Source organism: Mchenga conophoros, linkage group LG5 (genome assembly GCF_057382185.1).
Source record: "Mchenga conophoros isolate Kocher_MC1m ecotype Shallow Benthic linkage group LG5, M_conophoros_male_GT1.1, whole genome shotgun sequence".
Classification (NCBI taxonomy): Eukaryota; Metazoa; Chordata; class Actinopteri; order Cichliformes; family Cichlidae; genus Mchenga; species Mchenga conophoros.
Window position 1 is genome coordinate 26,569,015 of NC_140530.1, and position 7,573 is coordinate 26,576,587.

A 7,573-nucleotide genomic window follows, 5' to 3' on the forward strand; every position below is an offset into this window, starting at 1 on the left:
TGTGCCCCCCTTTCCCTGTTAATGCCCTACCTGGCCCCCCTGGCAACACTTTGCTAGATCCACCCCTGCACAGTTACCAGCTGTCAGCTACTTAGAAAAGGATCCTGGTGTTATTTGTCTCTCAGAAACAGTTCATAACTTCCCTTCAACTCATTCATGTCACCTAAAAGGTAAACCTGTTTCTCCATCACCTGTTCAGCTCTGATGATTCAGTAAGGACATCTCCTGGTTTCATCTTCATGTTTCCCTCTCACCAGATAACCAAACCATATCATGACCAGCAGCTTTTTTGCAGCTGTGGCTCCAGCAAACATCAGCTGATACTAGAAATTAATATTAAATAAATTCTAACAACAGCTGATCAAGCTTAAACGTGCTGCTGTTGTTTAGCGCGACATCCGCTGGTTTCCTCTTTCGGCGCAAAGTGAGCGATAAACAAACAAGAGAGCCGATCAGCTGATCACTGATCAGTTTTCATGATTGAAGTAGAAACGGGAGAGGGAGGGGGGAGAATGAAAGAAGAAGAGGCAGATGTGCAGCAAAGACACAGAATAACTCCAGCTTTGTGCCTTTTTCATTGTAGCTGAATTACGGGACAAACTGTTCCTTTTCACCTCAATAAGAAACGCGTAATATTTTCTCTGAATACCAGACGGGGCGGTTGGCAACTCTAATAACTTATGAACAAAATAAAGTTCAACATCATTAACTTCATAGCACCACCCAGCTGTATAGAAACTCCGTCATGCTAGCTAGCACGCAGTACGGAAAAAGTCAGAATAACGAAAATAAACTCCACCTAAACTTGGTTTATATCTGACCCAGAGAGACTGCAGGTCATAACTTCTTACCGGAAGTTCAGTTCACACTTGGACCGGCGGCTGCCTCGGGTCTCTTTTCCTTCATCCACCTGCTGCCTCCAACACTTGCTAATGTTACTGAATCTGTGGAAGCTCCGCGATAGCCACCACACGAAGTAACGAGTAACAACCCTATCTAAATCCCAGTAACGACTAACGCGTTCCTGATTTTGGCATAATAACTAGTTACCGTGCTCGTTACCACAATAATAACGTAGTTACTGTAACGCGTTACTTAATAACGCGTTAGTCCCAACACTGCTCATTTATCTGAGCAGCCACTGCCACATCCAACTGAGGAAATGCACTTTCTTCTTGAAGACGTCACACTTCTGTGGACACCAGTGTGAGTTTGACACCATGTCTTTGTTATCCCTGTAGAACAGCTCTGATGTGTTTAACATGAGAATCAAATGAAGGAGACTGGACTAGGTTGTTGTCCAAATATGGCTGGCAGATTACATCCCGGAGGCTCCTTAAGTAATCCAAATACATTACTCTCATTTAGTAAGTAACAGAAAACATTACAAAATACATTTTGTAATGTATTCTGTAATCTGTAGTGGAATACATTTTAAAAGTAACCTTCCCAACACTGTAGACTTTAGAAGCAACAAGGTTAAGGGCAAGAAGAGTATAAGAGAGAATGTGCCAAATGTGCAGCTAGGCCGCAACAGCTTGGTGACCTGTGTAGATACTGGTACCGCTGTGGTCAGGAGGGCCATCTTTCTCGAGGATGTAGACAGACTGTCACGCCACTTACTGAGCTTTTGGGAACAGAACCACTAGTACCTTTAGCAGTTAATGGTAGTGAAATCCCATGTGATGAGTGGATAGAAACAGAGCTTTACTTGGACTGTCACCCTGAAAATCGTCTTCTAGTTCTAATGCTAGTATCCAGTAATCCCAGTGTTGCATAAAAGCCCATTATTGGATTTAATGTAATAAAGGAAGTTGGTGGTAAATGGGGCAAGCAGCAACCAAGATCACACAAGATTCAAAATATTAGACAAATCTTCTCAGTATCAGTAAACACTACCAAATCAGTACTAAAACTATTATAGACACCGGACTCAAGTGGACACTATGTCTGGCTTCTGAACAGATTACTACCACATGTGTCCGTGCACACATTGGAGCCCAGTTTTCAGGACAAAGTCTGTTGTTTGTCCCGAATGATGAATCATCACCATCCCTGAGGGTCTTGTCATCCAAGAGGGACTGAGCTCGTCTCCCAGTCTCAATGGCTAATACCAACATGCGGGGTGTCAACATTATGTCTTACGCCTTTGCCTGTTCCAAAGACCTACATATTTGTGCCAAAAACCTCTGCAGCAAGAAGTGAAAGACTATCTTTCAGATCTGCTGAACTGTGGGTGTATTTCAGAGTCCAGGTCACCCTACTCATCTTCAGGCATCTGCGTTGGAAAAAGTCAGGGGAATTGAGATTGTGCTGTGATTACAGCGAGCCCAACAGGAAGTCGAGAACACAGTGTACAGTCGAGTCTTAAGAGCTTACTTACAACTGGGCTTGTCAGACACTCTTTTTGGCTGCAGTGGTTATTATTATTATTATTTACATGCTTCCAGCTCCTGTTTCTGCTCGGTGACAGCTAGTACTTTTCCACTCTCCTTTTTCTCCCTCCCTTGCGCTCACAGACACATAGCAGCAGTCCATTGGCTTCAAAACAAGCTTTGTGTCCTTTAACAAAAGGTATAAAAATCAGGCACAAGAGCTGAATTTTTAAAAAATGAAATAACAGCTTAGCAAATTGGAGTCAAAATTATATTTAACAAAGAAAAGGTTATATTTAGCTATGACATTGCCTGAAGTGATTGTCAGTAATCATCACTCATTTCATTTTTGCAAACTGATCTGCCGTCAGTCACCTGAATCAGATTTTGTCATGTGTGTGCGGATGATTCAGGATGACATAAAAAAAACAAACCAGTGAGCGACACACCTGCTCATCTGTGTGTTGAACCTAAAAAGAGTAAAGTGCCAGATTCTTTTCTTCAGATCAAACGAACTGAACTAGAGATGTGAAAATGTCCTAAATCCTATTTGGTCCTCATCATCGATGACCCTCGGTAACCTTTGATGAGACGGGGTCACGGCCTGTTTTGTGTGTGTGTGTGTGTTTTGGGGCCAAGGAGAGTTTAAGTCAGAAGGTCGAGTACTATTAATGATGCAACTCAAAGCTGTGCACGTGTCAAGTGGCAATAAATTAATTTCTACTATATATTATGTGTTTTAATTTTGGATTTTTGTTTTTCAGATGAGGACCAAAGAGGAGAAGATGAAATATTTGTTTTAAATGTATCGTTACACATGAGCTTGGATTTTATTTTAAAATTATCAGTCATTGAGTTTTTATTCAACTCGTGTTTTACAGTCACAACCATACCTGCTCCCAGTACAACCAGTATTGCATAATTATTAATTCTATTTCCCAGAAAAAGAGAAAGTCTTCCTTCATATCCTCTTTGAGCACATTTTCATGGCATCATGATATTCCTCTCCTGCATGCTCACGTTCCTGTTTTTCAGACTCCAGTGTTCTATAATTATCCTCAATGCTATAACTTTATATACTTTCCTTAGTCTATTGCTTTAAAAGTCCCTCAGTTGTCGCTGAGCTTGTATTCATAGCCAACCCCATTTCCTCTATTATAATATTTCTCTGTGTTGCCCTCTTCTTTTCTCTTTTCGACACCTCCCTGGCCTTTCTTTCCTTTATTCTTCTCTTCATATTTCTCTTTTGGTTTCTTTCCCTCCACTTTCCCTTTCTTTCTTCTTTCCCCTTCTTCTTTCTTGTGGATTCAATTTTCCTGTCCCTGCTCATTTTCATTATTCCTTTCTTTCTCCCATTTTGCCTATTTCCTCTTTTCCTTATTTGTCCTTTCCTTCGTTGCTTTTGGCCAAACATTTGTCTCATTCATTAATCAGTCTAGGATCATTTTTCCCAGGAATTAATGTTTGATGAAAGGAAGTGTTAGTGACCCTTGTATTCTTAGACAAAACTTGTTTACATTTTCTTTCTGCCCTCATCTTTCATAATAACTTCCACATCAATTGATGTTTGTACCTTCCTTGTATTGTGGTTAAATGCTGGTATTTATTTTGCCAACATCCGGTGACTCAGTGTGTTGTAAGGCATTCTGCTTCAAATCAATAAATGAAAAAAAGGGAAAAAAATCAAGAGGGTGTGTCTGGTTTGCCAACCTTCCCGTAAGTAAATGGAGTTTTTTTTTTTTTTCAAATCGCTGAGAAGAGGAAGAGGTCTGTTAGTCACTTCAATATTAAATTACGCAGCAACTTGAACCTAGTCCAATTTAAACGGTCCCGGCATTCCTTTGCAGCCAATCACGGAATTCCTTGCCACCCACACAATTTGTCTCAGCCAATTGCAGGAAAGCCTAGAGGGACACGAGTGGTATTCCATTCATTCCTCAGCAATGAGCATTAAAGCAGCGGTTTAGAGTTTCCTTTTTTCTGTCCATCCCTCGATTGTTCTTTCCATTATCTGTGTGCTTTAGGGGGCTTGTGTGTGCAAGGGTGTGTGGAATTTGTGGTGGGATGTGAGCAACTTCCTGTTTTTACTTGTTAAGTACGTCCCTGCGGTACTTGACTTTCTGTGTGTGTGCGAGAGACAGGGAAGAAGAAAAGAGTAGAAAGAGGGGATTTACAATACAGCACACGCTCCAAAGTCAGTGGACATCGTGACAGTATAAAAAAAGCAACAGTGAACACATGATTGCAGCCTGCTGTAACAACCTACTCCTCTGGTTTTAAGGTCTGTTGAAACTTTTGGTTTCAGGCATTTGCTCACATTCAGCAAAAACAATAAAACATTATATTCAAATACACTTAGGTTGTCATTGCTAAGGAGGTTCAAACAGTTGTTTCAGTTTGTTTGATTGTTTTTTGGGATAACTCAAAAAGCTGCAAGATATTTTGGTCTATCCACACAAAATTTCAGTTTAACAAGAATGTATCATAAACTGATCCGGTCAAAGATGCAGTCTAAAAACCTGAGTACACCCTATGAATGAACAGCTATTGTAGAACCACTTTTAGCAGCAATAACTTGAAGTTATTATCATTTGGCTTGATTGGTTTTCCCATTGTTGTGATGGAGGAATCGGTAGAGGAGTTTTCGGCCACTCTTTACAGCGTTGCTTCAGTTCTTTGACGTTCAAGAGTTTTCATTTATACCAGAGGTTGCAAACTTCTGTCATTTTGTTAGTGGCAGATCATATATCATAGTAGGTCTTAATACCACCTTGTAAATCTTCCCTTTCACTCTTGCTGCTATCATTCTGTCACAAATCACTCCTGACACTCATCTCCACCCACTCCACCCAGCCTGCACTTTCTTATTCACCTTTCTTGCACACTGTCTGTTGCTTTGTATGGCTGACGCCAGCCATTTAAACCCATCCACCTCCACTGTTGCCACTCTTTGCATGCTCACCTTCCACCTCTCATTCACACTCATATATTCTCTCACGCTGCTATTGACTTTGGATTCCACTGCACGCCCCCACTTCTCCTGCCTGCTCCCTAGTCAAGTTTATTTCTATAGCACATTTAAAAATGTCTGTTTATCTAAAATAATCATATAACAAAAAACATAGGACAAAATAACTCCCACCCACTCCATGACGTGCTGGCTAGTCACAGGAGCATGTTCAGCAAGAGACTGAGTTTACCAAAAAGCACCACTGAATGACACAGGAAGTCATTCCTGCACGTGGCCATCTCCCTGTACAACTCCTTCATCTAATACATTGTAAAGACTGCAATAGTTACACCTTTTTGAACACTGTCTACAGTAAAATAGAAAATGACACTGTTCACAGGTTAGAGTCAAATGTCAATCATATATATTCCACCTCTGTAATCTTTCTGTCTTGTAGCAACTATAACCCACATAATTTCCTTTAGGATTAATAAAGTATTCTGATTTTGATTCTGATTGAATGAGAGAGTACAAGCAAGGAGACATAAAGTGAAAAAACCTGGGTAAAACCAACGCAAACAAGATCATGTGAAAGGCTGTTTAAAACTGACAGCAGTGCAGTGCAACAGTCGCTCTAAGAACTGGTTCAAATCTTCAAACCCCAGGGCTGCTGGTAGTTTTGAGGCAGTTCAGGTAACAGCAAGTGGCAAGAAGCCATTCACAGATGGCCAACAGAAAGAGTGCTGTGTTTTAGGGTCTTTATTATCACTTATTTGCCTTACAGTATAAGGTGCCTTGAGGCGACTGTTGTTGTAAATCAAATTAAATGAAATTTATTATAACATCAGAGCTTCTAATCTCAGATTTCAAAAACAAAACTGAGATAATTAAAAAGCTAATAATAATATGCCTCTCTCCAAAAATACAATCACCCTTGTGATTGTATTTCTGACCTTAAAATTGGCAACAAACATCACTAGTTAGCAAATACAGAATATCAGTTCAGCTCCAGCATAGTCAGTTACCCGTGATGAGTCAATGTACCTGAACAATATTGAACAAATAGCATTGTATGTGTATGTTTGTGAACTCAGATGGAAAGAAATCATGGCCAAATATGGGAGGAAGAGGGTTTTATAGCAGAAGTTAATGAACTGAAAACTGTTTATGTTTCATTACATCTTGCACCAAGAAGTACTGTGCGTGCAAACGCTCTCACCAGACTGTGTGAAGGAGTGCGTATTCAGGTATAGCGCTGCTTAACAAAATCCAGTGGCAGTCCACAGGCTTAGATGTAGAACGTGAAAACTTTCCTGGGCTGATTTACATGCAGAAGCAACTGGAAGATCCCAGGCAGATGAAAAAAGTGCATTTCATACTGGACACGAAAAGCCACCCAAACATGATGAAGAAAACGTGGTCAAGGAAAGGGAGAAACAAGTTGAGAACGTTCACTAAGGATGTTGAGAGAGACACGCTCTCAGACTTCCTCTGCCTGAGAGAGTTCAAAGAAGGACACAATTACATCAGTCGTGATTATTTACAAAGTGCAATCATTGGAATGCAAGCTGCATACGGGGAAAGAGTCAGCGAGTTCAGAAAAAGAAAAAAGCTCCACTGGACACTGGCCCATCCCTGTTAAACGTTTTAACATTAATTGCAGTGTATAAAGCTCCACTTGGCTTCATACATGGAACTGGCTGAGATAGCTGACAAAGACTGACAGCCAAGGACAATGATCCCTAACCCTTCTAGTCTCATGGTTTAGAGACACTATCAGCACAAGCATGTAGCTACATTAGAACATCAACATGACTATTAACCAGTACAAGATGTGAATATCCTGAATTTTACAATTCAGCATTCTGGCTTATAAATTGCAAAGGCAACATCTGCATTTCAACAACAGATGTTTTTGACCTTCACAGTTTGAGCTGTTTCAATTGTTTCACATCCAAAGTGAGGAACAGGCAGAAAAAAAGGCTGCTGTGATGAAAACAGATAAAAGTGTTTACAACACAACTTAACCAGTGAGGTGTTTTTTTTCTAAGTGTGTCAAAGGTCAAGTTCACAATCTCCGTGTAAACTGTGTAATTTAAACATGTACATGTGTGAAACACAAAGCAAACAAGTAGTTATCATTTTAATTATTTCAAGAACTCATCATCCGCATTAGCATGTCAGCGCTTCTTTGAGGATATTTTATATATTTCATAGAAATCACACATAAACATGACTACCTGATGGA